Source organism: Pogona vitticeps, chromosome 4, assembly GCF_051106095.1.
Source record: "Pogona vitticeps strain Pit_001003342236 chromosome 4, PviZW2.1, whole genome shotgun sequence".
NCBI lineage: Eukaryota > Metazoa > Chordata > Lepidosauria > Squamata > Agamidae > Pogona > Pogona vitticeps.
This window is the reverse complement of record NC_135786.1, coordinates 72,622,074-72,646,707: the sequence shown is the minus strand read 5'-3', so window position 1 is coordinate 72,646,707 and position 24,634 is coordinate 72,622,074. Positions and strand designations below refer to the sequence as shown.

Sequence of the window (24,634 nt, the reverse complement as noted above, 5' to 3'; positions counted from 1 at the left end):
AAGAGTGCTGTGTTTGTAATAACCTGGAAGAAGTGTCTGAACGTGATGCAAACAGAGAAGCAAGAGATATTGTCAACAATTCACCCGAAGGAAAGGGGGGGGGGGAAAGGCCTTTCTAGTGAGGAACAATTTTTAGTGATACTGTTTGCCAGCAAATAAGCTGTCGTAGTTTTAACAGGGGAACTGTCTAAAGGGAAGAGAGATGTCTACCCAAATATTAATTCAGCTTGTTGGTTCTGAAAGCAAAGGTCTCAGTAGCTTCTACTTTTGTGACCCACTTAACAGATATCTACTGCCCAGCTAACAGAAATTGACAGAGGAATTTCTCCCCAAAGTTTCCTGCTCATCCTATATTTATCTTCTAAAAGACAGAAGTTCTCGCTACTGTGAATACAAACATATTAAATAAAGACTCACCTCGGTATATTGTAGAACGAGAGTTTGAAAAATATGCTGCACGGTGACAATTCCCCCTCTCTCCGATCAGTTGACAGAGAGAGAGAGTGCAGAAAGGTTTTCCAAAGTCTTTTCATGTTGTCTTTAGATTATTTTTCCCATAGATACGTGGACTTTCAATGACCCAAATCTTACTGCTGCTCCCACATGGATAGACATTTTGAAATTTTCATTCCCCTTGTTTTGATTTCATGCTGTGCTTTCAGATCCAGCCCATGCTGCGGTAAAAATGCCAAGTGTGTTTGTTCTTTTACTTTGCTGATATAGAGGGGTTGTGCTTTCCCATTCCGCTCATGCCTGTGTGTTTCCAGTTACATGCTGGGTCTCTAGTAAAACTTACTTCTATTGGAGTGTTAAAGAGAATAGAAGTTAAACACCAGAATGGGTTTGATTAGGAAGTGCCTTCATGGGTCTGTGCTGCCCTTAACATGAATAGATATATTTAGATACTCACTAAAATTAAATTGTGATCAATGTCCTGTAAACGTGGGGGAAGAAAATGTTTAAAGGAAGCTGGGTGAGGGTGTGTATATTTTGCATTTGTTTTTCAAATAAAAAGGAAGACAGCTAACAGAATAAAAATAACATATAACCCAATTTAAACTCACTAGAACAATTAAACCAGCATAATAAAACACATAGGAATAGCCACTAAAATTCTCTAAACCATTGTTTAAATAGAAATGGCTTCTAGAATACTAATGCTGCAGTTTCTTGGGTCTCTCTTGAAGACAAGGTTCCAAAATTACGTTACCAGCAATGAAACTATTGCCAGTGGAAATTTCAAAGGACTATTAACTGAATCAAATTATTAACATGACTGCAAGAAATGAACTCAGAATTGCAGCTCTGCAGATCACAGTCCTTGTATCACAATCATGAATGCATCGTTCTACACATTCCTTCTTATTCTTACGGAAAAAAGAACAACAAAGTTTGTTTTGTCTTAGTTCCATGCAGAGAACTTTTTCTTCAAGGTTAATTTTAAGAAATTGGGAAGTATGAAAATATGTTCACATTTTTGTATTTTTTTTTCTAAATGTGCATATTTTTGTGTATTTTTTTCCAAATTTTGTGTGCTTATATGCATTTTCAAAAATTCTTGCATTTTCAAAATATGTGCATCTGGGAACTACTTTTTTTAAAATTTCACAGAATGTGTTCCACATCTAAAAATATACAGATTTAGAACCCTCAAAGTGTATCTGGACCCATACTCTGTTCCAGGGGTGTGGAGTTTGTACATGCATTTGAAAAAGGTTAAAAATCAGTATTATAATTTCCTCACATATGTGTAATCACAAGCCAGCTATATCCCATTTACTTATCATGCCTTACTGGTATTCTCTTCCTACTCTATTTTCTCTCATTGGCTTTGTAGTTCAGCAGGCAGTGCCAATTTAAAATAAGTCAGATGAACTGCCATCTCTGGCTAAAGGTGCAGGGAGACAGAGACTGGAAGATGGCAAGAAGAGCTTGCAAAAATCCTTACTCTGAGCCACCAGATGAATATTTATGCTTTAGTCTGCTAACAAGCTCAATGTACTACTAGATGTACTTCAGACACTGGTGAGACTTTTGAATGACAGTACAGCAATGATGCTGAGAGACAACGGAAAGAATAGACCACACCTAATTAAAAGAAACAAGGCAGTAAAAGCGAGCTCTGAACCCTTCATTGTTTCCATCATGCCACAAAGAACATTCCTCAAAGCTACAGCAACTTGCAAATCAAGTTTAGTCTTTTGCCTTTTCCTTTATGTACATCAGGCCTTTACAGTCATATCCTCACACTTGCACAAAAATTATTATTAATGATAATGTAAAATAATAAAAAAGAAAAACATGCAACCTTCTTTTTACATTATTAGTTTTAGCAGTATACCCTAAACCAGCACCCCCAATAGGTCTTCAAATGAAAAATGTAAAAACAGAAACCAACCCAACCTACCAAAAAAGAAATAAAGCTAAAGGCTCTTAGAGCCAGAGACCTTCAACTATCCGATGGGGTGGAGATGTAATATATAAACAACCATAACAAAGTCTCACAACACATTATGGAAAAATAGAAAAAAAATCCAGTAAAATGAGAGTTCAACAGTAGGTAACTAAAACTAAACAATAATTTCAGCAGGTTAAATACCATGAAGGATTAAAATGAGAAGATATCTGGCTGATAAGTAACAAATGTTAACTAGAAGAAGGGAAATTCTATAAGTTATGGACAAAAGCCAGCCCAGGAGCAACATAGTTTACCCCAATTTTTGTCTATTCTTATGGCACCTTAATAGTTTTACTTGTGATTCTAAGAGTTCTGTACAGCCCTGCTGGTAGGACAGGAAAATCCAGAATCAAGAAGAAAAAAAAGCATGTTATTTGTTTTAGTCATCTAAATGTTCTTATCCTTGAATTAATGATCTAGCCTTCATATTTTTCCAATGCCTTATTTTAATAATGGAAAGAGGTGGTAGCAGCATGCTGTTATTTTAGTTGAATTATGTTTATGCTATGTGTCTGAAAGGCTGATAGGCTTTGAACTCCAGTTTCTGTTGCAACGTTACCTTCTTAATTTTACATATTTATTGTAGTATTTCTATTTATGTTTACACATCTTTGGCATAAATGACAGAACTCAGTAACTGTAAACATGAGTAGAACAAATCTCCCATAGGCTCCTCTAAAGGAGCGAACTGGTGCACCTTGTTCAGCTGAGAACGCTATTCTGTTCTGTCTGGTTTTGGCTGAAGAGCTTAAAGGTGTCACTTTTTTTTTTCTTTTCACAGAGACATATGCTACATATCACACAAAGCTGCTGTCCCCTTACATTCTGCATATAGTGTTCTGAACAGATTGTACCTTCACCTAACAAATCTGACTCTTCCCAGTAAATTTTTTACATACCAATGTGAGGACAGTGTTTATAACAGAGGTACCGGTTATGCCCTCTTCAGGGATGTGCTTACCTTTAAGCATGTTTATCCAACAAGGAAGGATAAGAATGTGCTTGCTCTGCCCATGTCATCACTGTTTTGCTTTGTAACTGATGTGTCTGGAGGAGAGAGACTCATCTACTCATAGAGGTTCCCTCTATGAGCCGGAGCTCTGATTTTCTGTAATGCCATCACTGGATGCTTTGTCCCGTGAGGATAAGTCAGATTCTCTCAGACCCAACATAACTGAGGGACTGCCCATTCTAGCTGACCTTGGAGTCTTCAAGATGCAGAAAGAGGACTCCTCAGATGGCTGTGGATGCTTGGGATAATAGGAATCTGAACCCACGAAGGTTGCTCTGGGCTGACTCAGAGATGGTTGGGGCCCCACACTAGCACCACAGACTGAAAACCTGAGGCCAGAGAGAGACTACAAGAAGTGTTCAACTACATGGGAAGTTTTCTCAGTAGAAGGGCTTTTTCAAGAATAAGTGAACGTCTTTAGAGAGAGCTTTTCCTCCTGGGGATGCCAATGAGCCACATCTTGAAGCTGATCTCTAGCTAGTTGGTAAAAGGCCTACAGCTGATATAGGCACAAGATGGGTACCAGGCAGTCTAGCTACATTGTGGCTGTATTTCATGGGAGACAATGTCTTTATTGATTCTTTCTTGCCTTGTATCTTGAGCTTTCTTGCTGATTCTTTGCAGGGCATGACTTATAGACAGACTGACTCATGTTTTTAGACATTTCCTACATGGTTCTTGGACTGTTTTAGACTCTAGATCTGGATCTCAGGCATTTGGTTCACCTCATACTCTGAGGTGAACCAAATCGTCTGAGTCACCTCATACTCTGAGGTGAACTCTCATCAAATATTCTTGGTGGAGGGTGGCAGCAGTATGGCAGGCTCCATGGCCGTGTGGTCTATGCCCACCTCCATACAACTGTGATTCTTCACTTTTGCCATGCTTCCCCAAAGGATGATGGTGATCACATCCACTGGGAACAGTTTTCTAGTTCCAGGCAGATATACATGTGGTGACATCTACTTAGGAGAAGGGACCTTGATTGGTCTTGCATGGAGAAGCATTCTGTGTCTGCACATTTATATGCAGAGACCTCTTCTGGTACATATCAAAAGTGTGTTAGATGCAGGAGCATAGTGAGGGTGGGCCAGGCATAATGTAAGGCCCCGATCCTGCACATTTATTCAATGGATGGAAGGGCCTTCTTTCAGTCAAATCTAGGCTGCCAGCATTCTTGTGGGGAAACTACCCCCTTGCCCTTTTGACTACATCACTGTGTTTCCAAAACGATCATCTGAATACAATAATGTGTTGGGAATAAAACCTATGGTCTTCTGCAACAAATGCTCAAGGCACTCAAAGGATGTTTCATAGAAACAGTGACCAGCTATCACTTGTATTCAACCAGATGCTTCAGACATTCACAAGTCTAAAGTAATTTAGTCCCCGCAAGGAACTCAGCTACTGGCATTTTACACGGCAAACTGAAATCCCCTCAGAGTGAAATATGTGTCTCATGCCAAAATATATCACACCACAATGGATTCTAGAACTTGAAGTAATAATTTTTGCTGTAGTGTACATCTTTTAGACAGAAAACCTTCAACAAACTGCTGTAAAACTCCATGTGGTACATTCTCATGTGACGCCCCTATGTCCTTTGATAAGCCTAACCCTCTGGATGTGTTAAGACTGAAACATCCTAAACATTCAAGAGAAAGTTAAACAACCATCTCTCAAATCCCAACCAGCTGTGAATGATGTGGCACTCAAACACATCTGGAGAGTTCATACTGGAAAAGTTGGTCTTAGAGAATTAATGCTTTTCCTCCAGGAAACCATAAAAGAAAATACTGTTTGTCTCTTTAAAAAATGTTCTGTGATCGAAGGCAGCAATATTGAACTGCTTTTTTCAGTATTCATCTTTGTGTGTGCATTATTTTAAAGTAAATACTATGGAAAAAGGTATAATAATGCTGTACATAATTTCGACATTTCAGTTCATTGGAAAAACTGTAATAAAAACCAATCATTTAGCATAGTCCATAAATGGTTAATAAAATTAATGGGAAGAGAACCTTATTTCACACTGGGTTAAACTAAAATAAGCAGTGAGGCAATTTTAAAGATTTAAAAGAGAGAGTAACATACACATATTCACAAAGGCATATTCTAATAGTAGACTGCACTAAATATAGATGGTTTGTTGTGTATATTAGGTGTTTCCAATGCTATGTGTGAATCTTGTACCATCTGGTTTTTGCTGACTTGCTCCACTCCAGTGACAAGACCTGATTTAAAGACAAAGATGTTGTACAGAAATGTGCTCTTAGCTGTGTACCTACATAGAATGTTTGGCTGGGGTGGTGTAATGGCTCTCCCAGAAAGAGGTAAGGACAGTAGGACACAGTCAACCTCTATGCATAAACAGTGGATGGGTTCAGAGACTTTATAAACTGGTTCTGGCCCAGCACAGGTGGAGTCCTTCCCCACCTACCATCCCTGCATTGTAGTGGCAGTGTAGGTCACTTGACAACCCAGGAAAGCTTCTGGTCCATGCAGGGAGTACCTCAATCCAGCATTTCAGGATGAGGCGTCTCCTGTAGGGATGCACATTGCGGAGATTAAAGACTACGGATCTTTAATATAGAATATATCTATTTATATAAAAATATATCTTTCAGGGAGTTCCACCTGTTGGACCCAGGCCTTATACATATATGCATTGTGCTCACTTGGAAAAAGGCCCAGCTGGCAGGCTTCATGTCTTAGAAAGGCATCACTTCTGTTTGAAAAGGAAGCTACCTTAATGGTTGCTGGCAAGCTTCCTTTTCAAACAGAAAGTTAGGCCTATCCAAGGCATGAAGCCTGCCAGCTAGGCCTTCTTTCCAGGTGAGCACAATTTAGGCGTGCAAGGTAAGAGTCTGACAGACTCAGAATTATGGAATTTGTAGTTAAAAAAAAAATCCAAAATGTACACCCCTGCTGTTCAGCTCTGGTCATGTGTTGCCTGTATGTCCCACAGGTCACTTCAGCAATGAATACGAATGTTTACTTGGAGACCTAATTGGTCTTAAGTCCCAGGGTTGTTGTTGTTGTTTAACTAGTCTATACCGGACTGACTGGATACAGTACTTGGTTCCTGCCAGAACAGTGTTTCTTAAATAGGCTAGTTGTGGAGGACAGAGTAGGAAAACATCTAGCTAAATATGGGGATGGGGTTAGGGGTGGTTATGGTGGATTACTCTAAAATGGACTGTTGGAGTTTTAGGGCTAAAGAAAAGGAAAGGATGTTTTGTACCTTACCTGAACCACCCACCTGCCACTGTAGGGTTTGGGAGACAGTCACTAGGGAAGGTCTTCCTCAACACATAAAGGATATTGCCAGGAGGCCTGGAGCCGCATAATAGACTGTTTATGGTCTGGGATAGAGCTGTCTTGCCAAGGTGTAGAGGGTCCTGGAAGAGGCACTTGCCTAAGTCTTATTCTGCCCTGCCACCATAGTCGTAGTTAACCCAATAACTAAACTTTGCCTTGCAGTTTTTGGTAAAGATGTAACTAGGAGGTCCCGCACAAGAGACCCCACATGATTTTGCCTGTGCATGCAGGAAAAAAAGAACAGATTCTCTGTTTTTCAAGGACCTTCTGAATATGGATAATAACTCACCTTGCAAAATGCAAAGCACATCTGCAGATCTGTTTCTACATACAAAAGAAGCAAGCAAATCAAGCAAATGCAGGCACTTGCACAATACCCATGTAATGTAAATGGCAATAAGCCTGCCTTCCTCCCCAGATTGGTTTTCTGTATCTCAATAGGTAGGCTTAACAAAGTGTGTGTGTGATATTTTGTGCAGGCATGTTGCACAGACTTGCTAGGGACACTTCAAAAATGTGTCTTATCTTGCTAGAGGCAGATAAATGCTTACCTCATGTCTCCATACACATTGACTGGGTAAGAGACACAATTTCTCCTCTCCAGGCATTCATATAAACAGAAATGCAACTTTACATTGTTATATCACCCACTTCCTCCTTTTTTATTATTATTTTATGCACCTGTCCTTCAATATACTTCCTTCCTGCCTTTTTCCAGAAATTCTCCCAGCCATTGTGTCTGTGCCGCCTTGATTTCTATTTATTTTCTTCAGTATCAGGCTGCACTTAGTGCTTGTATTAATTACCATAAAAAGTTCATTCGAGTGAACACTGCATTTAGGGCAACCTCCAGGGGATCGTCACAAAGGTACACGTCCTCATTAGATAGAATGCTTTCCACTTGTATGTCAGCATTTAGATAACAAACACTTCACAACAATGAGGTGTGTAACATAAATCAAAACCCAAAATGTAACCTGGGGACTGGAGTTCTTGCAGGATTCAGTATGGCTATTATTATTATTATTTTGATGCAAAGTTTGTATTATTATTATTATTATTATTATTATTATTATTATTATTATTATTATTATTATTATTATTATTATTATTATTATTATTATTATTATTATTATTATTATTATTATTATTATTATTATTATTATTATTATTATTATTATTAAAATCCATCTGTGCTTATTTAACATCGTGTTTCCTGGGTTCTGCTTATAATCATTTGTTAATACAGCTACAATACATATTAAGTCCTTATTCTATACAGCGTGCTTCTAGCCATTGATAAAACTGATTCCAAGTTTGATAGTATTCTGAATTTTCCTTCCCTTTGATTTTTAATGTCAGTCTGTCCATTTCTGCACAGTCCAGTATCTTCTTGATTATTTCTTCATCTGGAGGTGCTTCTTCATTTTTCCAGTAATATGCAAATATTATCTTTGCAGCTGTTAAAATATGCAGAATTAAATATACATTTTGCTTATCAACATTTTCTAGTATTATACCTAATAGAAAAATTATGGTTTAATATTTATATATTTTTGGTTATTTTAACAAGCCATATATGTATATGTATTTTTACTCAAAAACTTTTTGCTTTGTCACATGTCCACCAAAGGTGATAGTAAGTTCCAGTTTTTTTATGACATTTCCAACATTTGCTTGATTGATTAGGAACCATTTTAGCTAGTCTATCAGGTGGTAAATGCCTTCTATAGAAGATTTTATGTAAGTTCTCTTTATATGATGATGCCATAGTCATTTTATAGTTTCTTGTCCACAGCTTTTGCCATTTTTCAAGATCAATATAGTATCCAAAGTTGTTTTTTTTTTGTCCATTGTACCATTGGCTATTATTGTTCATGCCTTTCTAGGTCATCCAGTACCCATGACTTCGTGGCATCATACTCCTCTCTGTGCTATCTGGACACTTGGAGGCAGCCTAGTTTCACCTCTTCAGTAACACACCTGTTTGAACCCACAGTAAACTCTAGCGTAGACCACGGTCCTTAATTTGTATTGTCACTAGTAAAGACATGAGGTAGTATCCATTGGTTCAGCATTGATTCCCCTCTCCCCATTTGTTCTGTGATACACAAAAGCAAGTACATTCAAACAATGCTAATTAACTAAATGCGGCATGGGAAAAATTGATTTCCCAGTTAATGAAATGTGGTGTTTTTCTGATCTCTTTCATATCTAGTAGAGCTTCCATTAGCTAAATGCTGTCATTGCCTGAGCTCACTACGTATTCTTGAGCTTCTGCCATTCATTTCAACAGAAGTCACACAGTTCATTTCAACAGAAGCCACCAAAACATTCACTGTATGATTATGTGTCACTATAATTCTGCATAAATGGAAATTCCATTTGTATGAATTCTGCAGCATGTAGAATCCATTATGCCATCTAGTTTATGTCTTAAGTTCTTAGATGTTCTCTAGACTTAGTTTTATTTTCACAGTTCACTTAGGATACAATCTTATGCTTCTGGGAATAAGTTCCATACAAATCACTGAACTATGAATAAACGTGCATGAATTTTTGTAATGTACCTTGGAGAATTTTCTCCTTCTCCATCATCGGCATCATCATAATCATCATAGAACTGCAGAGCTGGAAGGGACCCTATGGATCAGGGAGTCCAGCTGCTATCGAGGTGGCAGAGTGGGGAATTGAACTCCCAACCTCTGGATACCTAAACCAATGAGCTATTGAGCAGTTTTAAGAAAAGTGGTGCTGAGGTGTGTGGGAGGGAGAGAGAGCAAGAGTGTTCAAGCATATTGCAGAAAAGAAGGGGACATGTGAAATAGAGAAATCCTCAAAGAAACAGATGCTGATTCATGATCACGCTTCTCAACAAACTATCAAAGCACTTTGTATCGCTAATTAACAAACCTTGTTACAACATGATCTTTCATGGACTATAATCCACTTCAGAGGCAAATTTGTAAGGTATTGAATAACTTTTTGTTTTTGCTGTAACAGATTATAATGGCTATCCATTTTGAAATTTTAACAGATTTTGACAATTTCTTCTCTTTATTTGCTCCCATCTTCCTGCAACATAGCACCATGGCTAAATCCATTTGATATGGACATCAGTTTAAAAGAATTGATTTGCTTGATTTCATATAATAAAACAGCAGCAGAACCACATTTGCAGGGCTGGATCTAGATGTATGCATTTAATGCACAGATTTTTAATACACGTGATTAGCTTCAGTTGGTGGAGTGAATGATAATTACTGGGCTCACAGCCGACATGGAAGGAGAATTTAACCTGCAATTTCAATGTGAAATTTTCCTCAAAAGGAATATATTTTTCAGAAGAGGGATTTTTCTCAGGACCACCAGTAGAACAGGAAAGCCTAAGTTCCTCCTCCATAACACCTATCAATATCTCCCATCCCCATGTTGATGGAAATCCCTCCCCCACCCCTGACATTATAGCAATTTGGCACTTTTTCTGCATTACTTTCTAAATTCTTTGGACATTGTTTGTTTATTTGAGGAAAGGAATTAGTTACAAGGACTTTCTTTGGCAAGTATTCCTGAGTCAGCCATGCACTTTTACTTAAAGGAAGCAATCCCGGGAGAGAGCAATTCTGACAGAGTTGGTCATATTTTGCTACAGTTCCTCATTTTAATGATATACTGTTAAGCTGAGTCAACTGAAGAACACCGTCCTTGAAAATAATATCTTAATGGCTTTTCACCTCTTTTTACAGATGCTTTTGGGACTCTCAGCAGGACTGCTTGCCTCTTATAACACTTAAAGTGGTGGTACCATTATTATTTTTATTTTCTTTCCCTTTGTAAAGCGGTAGAAGCATATTAAATAAATAGAATATGAATTTATATCAAGAAGGAGGGGCAATGTGGGCTTTCTCTGACTTATACTCCACTTGTCAGATTGTTTCCAGCAGCGCAGCTTACACAGAGTTAACTGCAATACAAGAAATTAAAATAAAAACACTAAAATGCTAGGATTGGGGGCATAACTTTGACTAGGATTGTTTAAGAAGGGGAAACGGAGCTACATACATCTAAATATAGTGATGAAGCTCTCAGGAACAGCCTGAGCAATCATGTTGCTTGAAACAGAAAATGGAGCACCTCCTCCCACATCATCTTCTGCATATATCTCAGAGCCACAACACTCATACCTACTTTGCTAATCAGAAGGGAAAAGGTCAATGCTAAAAGTAATGGCCTTGCTCTTCTTGCAGCCATTGCTCCTGCAGGCCATGGTATCACTGGCCAGAGCAGGGCTGCCTTGCCTAGCCCACAGGTGATCCTCCCTCCACCTGAACCACAGAGAAGCAGTTGGCTGTCAAAAGGCAGGGTGCTTACTATTACTCATGGCATTAGGTGGAACCCCCTCCCCATGACTTTGCTGCTCTCAACAGCCCTACACCTGCCTCTTAGCTATTGCACTTCAGTCTGAGCACCGGCCAGGTTTTGCAGAAATAGCTGGGGTCAGTAAAAGTGGGAGAATGCCCTCCCCCCCCCCAGCATGTTCCATTTCCTTAGAAAAGGAAGTGATGGAAACAGAATGCTTTCTGCTGTGTGCCAGGTAGAAGAATGGGACTGGGCAGCTTTGGCTCAGCCAGGAGGAGGTGACAGCTTCTCCATACACGTAACCCAGAGGAGGAAGAGCTATGCCAGAGGAACTGAGGATTTTCAAAGGAAATGTGGAGCAGCACATTTGCCTGTCAAGGCAACCACTTTAGTTCCTGATCCTATAAAGCTTCATAAAATTTGGAAACCTGCCTTTTTATATCTCCTCCTCAGATAAATCTATCTAATCGTGTCCACTTTTTTCCCTTCAGATTATCTCAATAAACTCAGGAAGGCCATAGGTAGAGGGCACCCCCATTGTCCACTGAGGATACAATTGCCAAACTCCTGAAGAAGTCTTCCTTTTCTCTTTTCCCTTTTTGTGACTGCATGTTGAGAATCCAGGCTGTCTAATGAACTCCATCAAGTAGTCCTCCAGGACTTCCAGCCTCCGCAGGCAAGGTTCACGGATCAGACAGTGAGCACATGCATCTATCCTAGTTTCAGTTCCATGGCTGAACTCCATATTTTAGCTCAGCAGTTGTTCCATGGATTGAAAGGTGCTGTTGTGACCAATGAGAGTATGGTATCAATTAACCACAACATAAATCTATACCTTGCATAAACAGCTCATGGGATTCCAGTCGTGTCAATATATATTTATTGTTTAAATAGTCCAAGCTTTTTATGGCAATATCCTATGCCATCTTTGTCGGGGAAGGCAGGATATGAACTAAACCAAAGCTAACCTTAAATACAAGGTGCAATCAAAACCAGCTGGATAAACATTTAGATCAAACTCAGACAAATTAACATTAAAGAGCCAGTACCCCACATTGGCCAGTAATATACGTATAAGGGCAACTGGACAAGTCTATCCAATTTACAAAGCATAGCACTTCCAACAAGCACCAAATGTAACATCACGATCTCTATTGATGGCATGTGGCTCAAGTTTTATCAATAATATATACCATTATATTTAAATCTGTACCATTTATAGCCAATTGTGAGAAAAGGACTTAGTATTAGGTTGATGCTGTATACAAAGGGCTCAAAAGGATCTGAGCAGTGAGTTTGTAAGCCTGACTATGCTTGAGTTAGATTCTGTTAAAAGCAAGATGAGATGGGGGCCAACAAACTAGCGTTTTCCTTTAGCCAGACAGAAATGACATCTGTGCAGGCCAAGAAAAAAAGTTTCTAGCCTTTTCAAAAATATTTTCATACATCTCCTTGTGTTTTCATTCTTCTGGGAGGATGGAAGGAGAAGGCAATGGAGGGAAAAACTATTAATCACTGTACCTACCAAGACTTTAGGAAGTGATTTAACTGGATGCCACACACTATCAACTTTCGACAAAACTGTTTTGAGAACTCAGCACAGAATCCAACTGATGCATGATATATTTGATATTCAGCGAAGCTCTAGTTTGGAAGTACCACTGTGTCCTGGAAGTCACATACTGTATATAGCAAATCATCATATGCCACCTAAATATTTAGAAAGTAGGTTTTAGGGTAAAAAGGGGAACATTTCAGAGATCTTGGGACCAGACATGCCCACTCCAAACTTTGGAGGGCCGTACTCATTATCATGCCCCCCCACCTCAAAATATTTTCCTTGCTATTTTGTTTAAGTTTTGACTTGGCTGCAGGCAGCAATTTCTCTGGGAGTGTGTGTGTGTGCGCGCGTGCGTGCGTGCGTGGGGGGGATTGCTTCTGAGCAGGGGCTAATGTAGCAAAATTCTTCCTAGGATACCCTCCTTTGATCCTCCTCCAGCCCCTGGTGTTCCAGACTCACTTTAGCTTTAGGGGAGTTTAATTCATGTTTTTCTTCACGTTTGGGGGATAAAAATATCAATAGTCCAAATTTATTTTCAGTCCAAACAGCTGTCTCTTAATAAGATTCATTACTAAGAACAGGCAGAAATTGCGAGAATTAGGGATTGAAATCTGACTATTCTGGCCATTTTTAAAACCCTGCATAAAATCCAGCCCCCCCCATTTTAATCCATGGAATACTATTTCAGTAAATGTATTTCTGTTCATCTCCCCAGATTCCACATGGGAACACATACTTGTTTGCTTTTTGTTGTAATTAATGGGTGAGGCAATGATTGGCTGCTCACAATAGTTGGGGTATAAATAGTAGGGATGTACTTTGCTGGCTGGATCACTCAGTGAGTTAAGCATCTGACTGTGGAGCCAGAGGTTGGGAGTTCAGATTCTCACTGTGCACACCAAAAGAGCCTGCTTGGGTGGCCTTGGGCAAGCCGCACAGACCCAGGGTGCCCCCAGTAGAAGGGAAGGTAAACAACTTCTGAGTACTTTCTATCTATAAAACTTTGAAATGGGTCACCATAAGTCAGAATTGAATTGACAGCGCACAATTATTATTGAAGCATCCTTCCTGCCTTCCTTGTTCAACAAGCTCTTTTGATAAAACTTTTCAAGCCTCTACAAGATTCCTTTTTGCCACGCAACAGTGAGATAAAAGTACTTCTAAATGTTCAAGTAATTTGCACACATTTTCCAGTTCCTCATGCTTGCATCCAAGCATAAGGCAAGTGAGAGTTTAGAGGGTCTGGCTACACTATCTTTCACAAGTTTAATGAGGGTGTAAGTACATTATACTGTATTTCAGATGTAATGAGTAGTTGCAATTTTTGCTGTTTAGTGTAACAAGCAACAGCACCTTGTTTGGTTGTTCTGGGTTTTTCGGGCTCTTTGGTCGAGTTCTGAAGGTTGTTCTTACTAATGTTTCACCAGTCTCTGTGGCCGGCATCTTTAGAGGAGGGTGCTGTCCTCTGAAGATGCCGGCCACAGAGATTGGTGAAACGTTAGGAAGAACAACCTTCAGAACACGGCCAAACAGCCCGAAAAACCCACAACAACCATTAGATCCCGGCCGTGAAAGCCTTTGCTAATACAAGCTCCTTGTTTCTTTCAAAATTACTCTAAACAGGCAGTTTATGGCATTGTGGCAGAAACGTTTCAAGTTTTACATCCTTGTCGTAAATGGGAAAGGAAGTGTTTCATCTCATGTATTTTGTAAGCCTTTTCAAGGCACATTATCAGAGTTGGCCACTATAGAGTCCTAGAGAGAAATGTTCTGCATTTTGTTGTGACACTCTGGTAGTGACAGTGCAACACATTAATATCATACAAAGACAGGAGCAATTATAACAAGAACGGTACCTCTTTTCTTATTGCATGTTCCAATGTACCTGGTTTTCTACATCAGACTAAAGCTTTGAAGTAAACTGCATGTGTTTTACTGGTCTAGCATCGTCTGTCTGTAAGGATAAGCTTTATAACATGAAATGAGTTTTGGGGGGTGCAGAATACTTTGTATTCTAAAGCAGTGGTTCCCAAACTTGGGTCCCCAGATGTTCTTGGACTGCAACTCCCAGATATCCTGGCCAGCACAGCAAGTGGTCAAGACTCCTGGTCCAAAAACAACTGGGACTCAATGTTGGGAACCACTGTTCTAGAGCAGTGGTTTCTGCTACAACTCTGCATGTTTGTTCAGGGAATGACCAGATGGGGGATGTTGGACCAACCAGGTTCATGCTTTAAAAGTTCTTGTATTTAGTGTGATCTATTTTATCTTTCACTTGAGTGATCCTCCCTTTCACACAGGAAATGTTTCCTCTTCTACAAGATAGCTCTTTGGATTGCTCCATTTTGTCCCCCTTTCAATTATTGATGTTGTCATCTCTGTCCCCTCCCTCACCTTTTTTCATTCGGTGGGCTATGACAACTTCCCTTTCTTTTGTTAAAGAAAGTAAATGACATGGTGCTACAGCAACGGTACACATATTATACATATTGTCCAAAAGACACCTCCAGTATATTAAAATTGTTCAGTACTAGTTAGGGAAATACTGCTCTTTTTGATAGTACAGTAATTGAAATTCTAATGCATCAGATAAAAATCTCTGGTAAAATTAAAGGGCTCAAAATTAGAGGTGACTCATTTAAAGTACAGGCCTTCACAGAGGATTTACTCATAGTGGTGGAAGAGCCACAAGAATCAACTAAAGGACTTATGAAAGAATTAAAAGTTTGGAGAAATGGCAAGCCTGAAAATAAATCATAGAAAGACAATAATTGTATCCAAAAATATGCAACAATGACCTCTTGAATCTCACAAATTTCCAGGAGGGAGGGAAAGTAAAATATCTTGGAATAAATTTTACCAAAAACAAACAAACAAACAAACAAAAACAAAACAAACACACACACACCAAAAACAGGAACGTTAATGAAAGATAATTATCTGAAATTTATGAAAGAAATAAAGAAAGACGACTAAATGGGGAAATCCACAATTAACAATGATGGGCAGAATTGCAACATTCAAAATGAATATTCTACCAAAGTTGATCTTATTCCAAAACATTCCAGTGATTCTTAAACAATCAATATTTAATGAACTTGATCAGATTATATTCAAGTTTGTTTGGTAAGGGAAGAAACTAAGGGCAGTCACTTCAGGACAGGAAACAGAGAGGAGGAATGGGTCTTCCAAATTGGAAGCTATAGTATAGGGCTGCCTCATTAACATGGATTAAAGATTGGATTTTATTGGAAAATCAAAGACTGTTAAAATTAGAAGGTCATGATTTGAAATGGGGATGGCATGCCTTTCTTTGGTCCAGTAGAGTGGATGATTTTAAATAATTCAATAACCACATTTTGATAAAATCTTTATTATGGTCTTGGACTAAAATTCAAGGACAGATGTATGTCAAAATAACATGTTGGGTAACACCAGTGGAAGCATTTTCTCTTCCAAACCTGAGAGAAAACAAGAAAATCTTAAGATATAGAGAAGTACTAAAAACCAGATGGGACATTAAAAAAGAAAGTTGAAATTAATGGCACATTAATGGATTGATATGGATTGGTGGTCACATTCTCAATTGATTTCAAGATATGGTAAAGATGCAAGGTTTTTATATAGACAGTACTCCTTTTGACAGAATCCTCCTAGATATGGAAAAATAACATAAAACTCTCTAAGTCAGTAGCTTTTAAAGAAAATATATAAAAATGTTTTATAGATGGTATATAACTCCCACATAACTAGCCAAAATGGATGTTAAAATTTCAAATCTTTGTTGGAGATGTAAACAAAAAGGTTCTTTTTGTCATATGTGGTGGTCATGCGGAAAAGCCCAAAATATTCGAAAAGGGTTGAAATGCTTTTGCAAGAGGTTCTGGAGATTCCGATAACTGTAACCCCTGGTTTTTTTCTTCTAAATATAATCCTGGAATCAATAGATCCAATGAAAAAAAATATTTAGCCATCCATATCTTGACAGCTGCAAGAATTCTTTTTGCTAAACATTGGAAAGACTTGAAGAATCCATCACAAGAGGAGTTAATAGCAAAAATCCTGGATACGGCAGAAATGGATAAACTATCAGAATGGCTAGACTCAACAAGAAAGATGAATCATGAAGATTGTTGGCATAAATTTTATGATTGGCTTAGAAATAAAATGCAATTTATTATTTAATAATTGAAAGCCTGAGATTAATTTAGAAATAGAACATGTATTATAAAGAAGTTACACTGGAAACTTATGTATCTTTGAAAGGTAATAGATAAGAATGAGTACTGTAAAATGTTAATGTTGATTTACAACCCCTGTTTATCCCCTGTCCCCTGTCCCCTATCCCTACACCTAACCTATAAAATCATATATATATATAAGGGAAATACTGTTTTTAAAAGAGGAAAGCAGAGGAGAGAGTTTCTCTATCGTCCCTTTCAATGTCACAACACACTGAATACATCACAGGGTTGTCGCCTCAGGTAACACCATCCACAGCTCTATTGGGGCGAGAGTGAACCAACCACACTGGCTACAGAATGGGATAATCAGGAGTGCTCTCACCAAATAAACTGCAGCAGGGTGGATCACTCCTATTGAAAACACATGGAGTCTCTGGAAAACAGGGTGAACCAGACCTCATTGGAAGTGAACCAAATAGCCCATCTCTGATCACCCTCCCAATTAAAGAAAATACAACTTGTTCCTGTCCATTTAAGAACACCAGAGGTTTCAGCTATTGTAGCAAGGCCCGCCTATCACAGTTATGTACTGTGGTGCGGTCCGCAGAGACAAAAGAGTAAGCGAGGAATGGACACCCTCCCATACTGAATATTGAAAAAAAGAGAAGCTGGTGTATCCTTACACAATTTGCTGAAACATTATGCCTTTGGGGAGAATAGTAAAGCTATGGAGTGCTTTTCTTTTCTCACCAAGGGAAGGTGAGAGCTAGAAGATCTGTCATATCACGGTATAGGGTCTTAAATGTGCTAAGAGAACAATGGAGTAAACAGCACAAGAATGTGTTACAGCTGCCCTTGGGCAGCCTTGGGTTCACACAGAATGCTTTTCCAAAACTTCCTGATGTTGTCCCTTAAGCTGAAACGCACAGTTCAGAGCCGCGTAGCCAATATTCCTCTATCAACCCTGATCTTTCTAGCTCTGAAGTTATTTAAGAAGGTCATAAGATTTGGTTCAAGTATTGTAAGGAACAGGGAGAATGAACAGAAGCAATACTCTGGTCAGGAGATTATCTCCGCAGTTTTTACACTGGAAGGTAAATTTTGGCACTTTCTACAGAAAGAAAGAAAGTAAAAAAAAAATCCTTATACCTATAATTGAATGCTTAGACAGAATTTATCAACAGGAAGGTCTGGTACACCCATGCAAATATCATGCCTCTGTCATTTCATACAAACGTATTCCTGAGATACTGGGGACAGAATCCAGCAGCCCAACTTTCTGGCCTGCTAGACAAAAATAGGTTCTCATAATCGAAACTCGGCCTGATGTTCTCTCCTTGCCAAGATTAAAAAGCTTTTATGTCTGTTCTGAACACCGCACTTCAAAAATGATTCTGACAAATTGGAACAAGTTCAGAGGAGGGCAACAAGCCAGGGGTCTGGAAACCGAGCCTTATGAGAAAAGACCTAAAAATTTGGCCATCTTTAGCCTTGAGAAAAGGAGACTGAGGGGAGATATGATTAAAAAAAATTCAAATACTTGGAAGGCTGTCATACAGAAGAGAGGCAGGATCAGTTCTCAATCATCCCAGAATGCAAGACACAGAACTATTAACTTGAGTTAGAGGAAGCCAGATTTTGATTGAATATCAGAAAAAAACTTCCTACCTGTACCCAAAGCCAGGTTAAAGACATTTTTACAGGAATTTTTCACGTTTCATTCCACTTGGTTATTGATTTTGAGTGAAAAGTGGAGCATTGTTTCAAGCCCTTGCATTCAAGACTTTTCAAAGTACAATACTGGAGCTGGCCTCTAGAGGGAAGCAGAGAGTATTTCCTGGCATTTTTTTCCGATATATTGGTAGCAGAAGTGCCACATGTTAACATTGCACAAAATGATGATAAAATTAGAAACTAATTATTAACACAAGTCTATTTTTTTAAAATAACATTCTCAGCTCTGCTCTGCAGTGGACAGATTGAACTGTAGGTGTTCATGGCAGGAATTGTGTCTTACCCTGTCCACATAGGCATATAGTTATGATATATGGTTCCCTGATAGCATTGTTTGGCATGGGGGGAAAAAGATTTCCTCCATTTGTGTTTCTGCATAAAACGATCCATCTTTCCCCTTCAAGAGTTGGACCATATATTTCTGTCACAGGGTTAGGGACATGCAATCTTTTTGGGATGATTCATTGAGATGCAAAATAGCTCTTGCTTCCTGCTTCTGTGGATGAGTACTAAGACTTAAAATAGATTGTATGGAAGATGAGGATCTTTTAAGCACCAGCTGGATCACACCAAATTTCACAGTGTGTCTAGGGTGTTTTTTATGCGCACAGGAATGTTTTGGATGTGCCCATGGACAACAGGGGGCATAGGTTGACCCTATGCTCTTCTCCCAGTCATACACACTTGAATCTATGGAAGATGGTTGTAGGTGGAAATATAATGGGAGGCTGCTACGTTCCTTGAATATAGCTGAGAATCCGATCATAGTTTTGTCTTCTAATCAGGCGTTCATCTCTAGAGATGCTACATGGGAGACCAATTCCCACGCATCAGTCCCGAGTGTAGATGCTCAGATAATCTTTTTAAAAGGTCAGTCAGGAAGTACAAAATGTGACATTTGAAGCCTCACTCATTTCTTTTCACTTTTCATTATTTGGCAGGATAAGATGTTCATTGTGCATAGCGAAAAGAGAGCGAGGAGGCAGGGCGGCAGAGTTGGCGGTGGGGGACTGAGCTTTGGTTATAACAGGCCTGTTGTCAGACTCCCTTAATTGAAGTTGCCATTTGTCTGTCCCCGCTTTGCTCTAAAAGGATATGTCTTTCCTCCATGGATTCTCCCTCTTGACTCTTTCCTTTTATGCCGTGGAAGAGTTGCCATTAAAAATGTGAAGAGTCTGCAAATGTCATGCTCAGACTAATTCACTGATGAATAGCAAAACAGTTTGAACGGGTGAACTCCACTTAGAATTAAATGATTTTTCCCTTTTTTCTGTTTTGGAAGAATAGCTTGATGGAAGTCAGTCTGACCGTGGAAATAGAATGCAAGGGAGAGGAGCAAATAGAAACAATTGATATTTTTCATTGCAATCTTAGAACTGACACACAAGGTTCATTACCCACCGTGAGGAGGTTGCATGAATCACAAAACCGTTTGTTTCATCAGGAAATTTGTGAAAGTCCATGGTTTGTGAATGGTGGCAAACCACAAACCATCACAAACTGTCATTTTCCCAGTTCATGCCCATGTCTATTCTGGCATATATAGTCAAAAACTTTATTTTTCCCAATCTCTGATTATGTTGATTTCCAGCCTTTATGTCATTATATAATGCTCTATAAGAGACACTTCTAGAAGTACCAAGCACTGAGGTAGCTTTCTTTCCAGGCAGCATTGCAGCAAGAAATGAAGGCTTAGAAGAAGGCTTTGAAGGCATCCTCAACCTTGTATAGATGACTGAAATGACGGTTATGTAAGTGTGTGTTTGTGGGCTGGAACTCCCAGAATTCTGCCAGTGCAATTCTGGGAGAACTCTGGGATCTTGAGTCCTAACAAAATAAAATGGTGTGCAATTTACTTAACAGGACTTGGGCCTTATCATCTAATTTCCAGGCCTCTCACTATCCTATTTGCTTTACTGAGCATGCACTAACTTAAAACCAGGTGCCCAAAACTGGACATAGCACTCCAACTATTCAACACAGTTCAAGATTGTGTTAGCTGCTCAGCGCACTGCTGGACTAGAAGTCTTGGCATTTGCTTCTGTTGAATCTCAGTTTATTAGTTCTGATGCAGTGCTCCAGCCTATTTGTATCTTCTTGAATCCCAAGCTAGTTTTCTAGCTCCTTTTTTTGTTTGTTTCATCCACCTGCACGATAAGCCTGTTCTGTGCATCCTCATCGAGTCCAAGACCTTGTGCATGCTAAAGTTTTCTGCTGAAATGTGGGGAAATGTGACCTAAACAATAATGGAATTCACAGGAAGCTGAATACATTTTATATTTTCTGCCCTGTTTCCTGATCTCTTCCCAGAGCCACTGCTATGTAGTAATTCTTAGTGTTTCTGCAATACCAGGATACATAAATAAAGACAGAGCCCTGTAGAATTTTTCATTACATTTCCAGGACAATTTCTTAAGCCTGTTTGCTTACATGGTGATCTTGACATTTCTTCCATTTCTCCCTGGTTTTAAACTATAAACCTTTAATGTAGCACAGACAGATTACTGAAAAAAAAGTCTAAAGTAATTTACAACCTAGAATTTACAGTGGAGGCCGAAATCATTTTTCCTTCTCTGAACTAACTCTTCTGAAATTGCATGAACTGAGTTCTTATGAAAGTGAAATTCTGGCTCCTTCCCTTTGCAGAGGTCTCCATAAATAAAGCTAAAAGGTGGGCTATAAACATAGAATGAAAGATTAATTTCTAGCAATTTCAGACTGCAGCAGCAGCAACAAAGATGATGACAATGAAAACAGGAAGAGGTCTTTCAGCCTTATCTTGAAATTCAGCTATAGTATTTTTTCCCCTCACAACGTATTTCAATTCTAGATTATCTGCCCCCCTTTAAAATGACTTAAGAACCTATTTAGCAATGTTTGCACAAGTGAAGTTTTAATTGTGTGCTTGTATTTTCTATCTTTCATATGCCATCTTGGGCATGCCATGCTTGGCACTTTCTAAGGCAGATGCTGCTAAGAAGATCAGGATCCCCAAACCAGCTGGAGAGCAACAGAATGCCCCTGTCTTGTCTGAATAGGATAAGCTACCCAAATTCATAGTACTGTACATTTGGGATTAGAGGAGTAACCTTGTTGTGCAATGTTTAAAATGCAGTACTTGCTTACAACCTGAGTTTGATTCCATCAGGCTCAGGTAGCCGGCTCAAGGTTGACTCAGCTTTGCATCCTTCTGAGGTTGGTAAATTGAGTACCCAGGTCATTTGGGGACAGGCAATGTTTGGCCTGCATAATTACATTGTAAACTGCTCAGAGAGTGCTTGAAGTGCTATGTGGTGGTATATAAGGAGCACGCTTTGCTTTTGCTTTAGATGAGACTGAGTCCTGCAACCACACTGCAGTACCCATTCACGGCACAAAACAGTTCAGAATGACAACTGCCCAGAAGGCCAAGCCAATGAAATTCACCCATCCCATCAGACTATAGGGGACTGATGCAGCAAGTCTCCTTAGGAAGCATATTCCATTGTCTGTTCCAGTTGGAAAATCAATGTGCCACAAGACAGTCCAGAATGGCAACTTTTGAGTAGGATAGAGCAACAAAATTCACCTGTCTCATAAGATGAGAGGGAATGGATGCAACAAGACAGAACACATCCCAGAATCTATATTTCAGATGGAAAAAGCATATGGTGGAAAATAACCTGGAATGGCAACTTCTGAGTAGGATAAACCAAACAAATTCACGACTCATGTGTCTAGAGGGGGGCTGATGCAGCAAAGCTCCCAAGATCACCAGTAACTACAGTCTGATACCTGTTGTGGGCTGAAAATCCATATTCAGGTGTTTCTGTATAGCATCTCAGATCCACAACTATTGATTGGGCCAAATGAACCATATTCAACAGTCAATTGGAACTAAATAGGGTGGTGCAACAAGTGACAGGGGCCACATTACAGTGCCTATTTCAGACCAAAACTCATGCTAATTGGTTGTAGATATTCAGACGTTACCATTCAGGACTATTATATTTTCCACCTGGAAAGCGTACTGGAATGTTGTTTCTGAGGCTCCTTCCACCAGTTATCTCTTTTTCTGATGAGAAAGGTGAATTTTGTTGTTTTGTCCTACCAAAATATGTTGTTTTGGACCATTTTGTGGAATATCAATTCTCTGCCTGGAATGGACACTGTGATATGATTCCAGGGGATGTATTGTGGCTTGCTGAAGAAATGGACAAATTAATCTGAAAAATAACTTTCTGACTGAAGAAAATTGTAAGGGTGGAGAAGGCAATATTTCACATAGGACAGAAGGCTGGTTCTAAGCCACTAGAGCTACCTGTGAGAATTTAAAACCATGGCCTCAAACTGGACCTAGAAACAGACTCTTGGAGTTAAACCTAGAATCATAGTTTTGTTAAAATTGCAATTATTTTCAGCTGGAAGTTTTTTTTTTTAAAGCTTAATTCTCAAAGATTGAGAACAGCAATATGTAGAAATGCTGACTAAAATATGTCCCATATATTGTTTTAAAGTAACCCTGTTACACATTGCTACATTAAAGTGATCTCTTGTTGAGAAGTTACTGTATTGAGAAGCTTTTCAGCAGAAATTGAGTGTAACAGAAGAAGAAATAGCAGAGTAGTGCTGTTTCCCATTGACCATAAACCAATATGGGCCTGGTTCCATTCCCTCAGTACACGACATACAACTGGGGTCTGCCCATATATGGTCAGGAATCATACCCAAAGTTAAGATTCCTATTCAAGGGGCAAGTCTATAAATAAATAACTTGTATAGGTATCGGGTCTGTAGACTGGTTGAAGTGGAGTCTGCCATGATGGTCCTTAGATTCCATGTTAAGACAAAAGTGTGTTTCTTCTTTTTACAATATTACCTTCCCAGACAACATAAATCTTTCCATGCTGTGTGTGTGAGGCATGCCAAGAAAGACGAGTTATCTCTCAGCTGACCAATTATAGAACAAAAGCAAACTGGTTTGCCAAATGTGGATTGAGGCAAGCTTGTGTTACAACAAACAGACATGTTTTTCCTTTTAAAGGTGCATGGTTTCTAGATATTAAATCAACATTTTATCTAGCAAGGTCCTATAATTCTGCTTCTCCTGTCACATGTGCATTCTATCTAGACTTGCTGGTTGTCCAAAAAGTGCTAATGTGTCCTTTCCCAACCAGACATGACTTCTCCACAGAGTGAAGGAGTGCTTGTGCTATGAGCAATTCTGGGTGCAGTAGTCCAAAAGGCAACCTGATTTAGCTTTCTTTCTTCACTTGTTCATTCATCATTAAAACAGATTGCTTCCGCTGTTAAAACCCTGGTGTTTTTTATTTTGGAAGCCATTCAACCCATTATTCCCACCTACTGGTTGCAAAATCATCTGCTACCAGCATGACAAAAAGACTAACTGTGTCTTAGTGCTTTCCAATGGCAAACAGAAGATCTTGTTTTTTTCTTTTTTTTTCTTTTTGAATGTTCACAGCAGGATGAAACTTTATTACCTAAGGTATCTCTCTCTCTCTCTCTCTCTCTCTCTCTCCTGAAATACCTTGTGCCACAGAGTCCAATCTAATTGGCAGCAGTGCAATCTGTTTAAACACCTGGATTAGTGAGAGCCTTTGTTTCCCATTGATAACAGATAAGAGGATTTGTGTTTTTATAAACTAACTGCAGATCATAGGACAGAGGGGGAGGGAAATCATTGTACTGTATAAATAAATGGATCATATTCTGCACTCTCCTCTCTTACATAAAGCATAATCAGTTTTCACTAACAGCTTTAGCAGGTTCCTTCCCGAACTTCTCTTGGTTGTTGTGTGTGTGTGTGTGTGTGTGTGTGTGTGTGTGTGTGTGTGTGTGTGTGTGTGTGTGTGTGTGTGTGTGTGTGTGTGTGCGCGCGCGCGCGCGTGTGTGTTTGTGTGTGTGTGTTGTGTGTGTGTGTGTGTGTGTGTGTGTGTGTGTGTGTGTGTGTCCGTCAGGCTGGCAAAGTGCACTGGAGGAGTTACAGAAAACATGATGTCAACTGA

At 39.2% G+C, this 24,634-nt stretch overlaps 1 protein-coding gene and 1 long non-coding RNA gene across 6 annotated transcripts in view; one reads left to right on the top strand and one right to left on the bottom strand.

The window, feature by feature from the left end:
* Window positions 1-24,527, bottom strand: part of LOC140706647 (uncharacterized) — a 51,943-nt gene extending 27,416 nt beyond the window's left edge. The window contains exon 1 of the long non-coding RNA XR_012086419.2: window positions 418-24,527. This is a non-coding gene — a long non-coding RNA (uncharacterized LOC140706647). The remainder of the gene's footprint in view (window positions 1-417) is intronic.
* Window positions 1-24,634, top strand: part of DAB1 (DAB adaptor protein 1) — a 790,680-nt gene that overhangs the window by 104,396 nt on the left and 661,650 nt on the right. The window lies entirely within an intron of this gene.